The following is a 316-nucleotide window of genomic DNA, read 5'->3' as shown; positions in this document are numbered from 1 at the left end:
CGTGTTCGGCTCGAAATTGGCTCGTTAAACTAAAATTAAGAAAAATAGATGTAAAGTGTGGGATTCGAACCTGAGTCAAATCTATACAAAAAAAGACACTAACCAATTTGTCACATGAGGTATTATAAATTTAGACATAAATATATATAATATATTATAATATAGATAATATATGTAATATATTATTATATAAAAAGTTATATAAATTTTTTTTCGAGCCATTTCGAGCCGAACACGAGCGAACAAACTGTTGTTCGTGTTCGACTCGTTTACATTTCGAGCTTAAATATTTGTTCGTGTTCAGCTCGTCAGGCTT

Source organism: Phalaenopsis equestris, unplaced genomic scaffold, assembly GCF_001263595.1.
Source record: "Phalaenopsis equestris unplaced genomic scaffold, ASM126359v1 Scaffold001245, whole genome shotgun sequence".
Classification (NCBI taxonomy): Eukaryota; Viridiplantae; Streptophyta; class Magnoliopsida; order Asparagales; family Orchidaceae; genus Phalaenopsis; species Phalaenopsis equestris.
The sequence above is the reverse complement of the archived record's forward strand: the minus strand, read 5'-3'. Positions refer to the sequence as shown.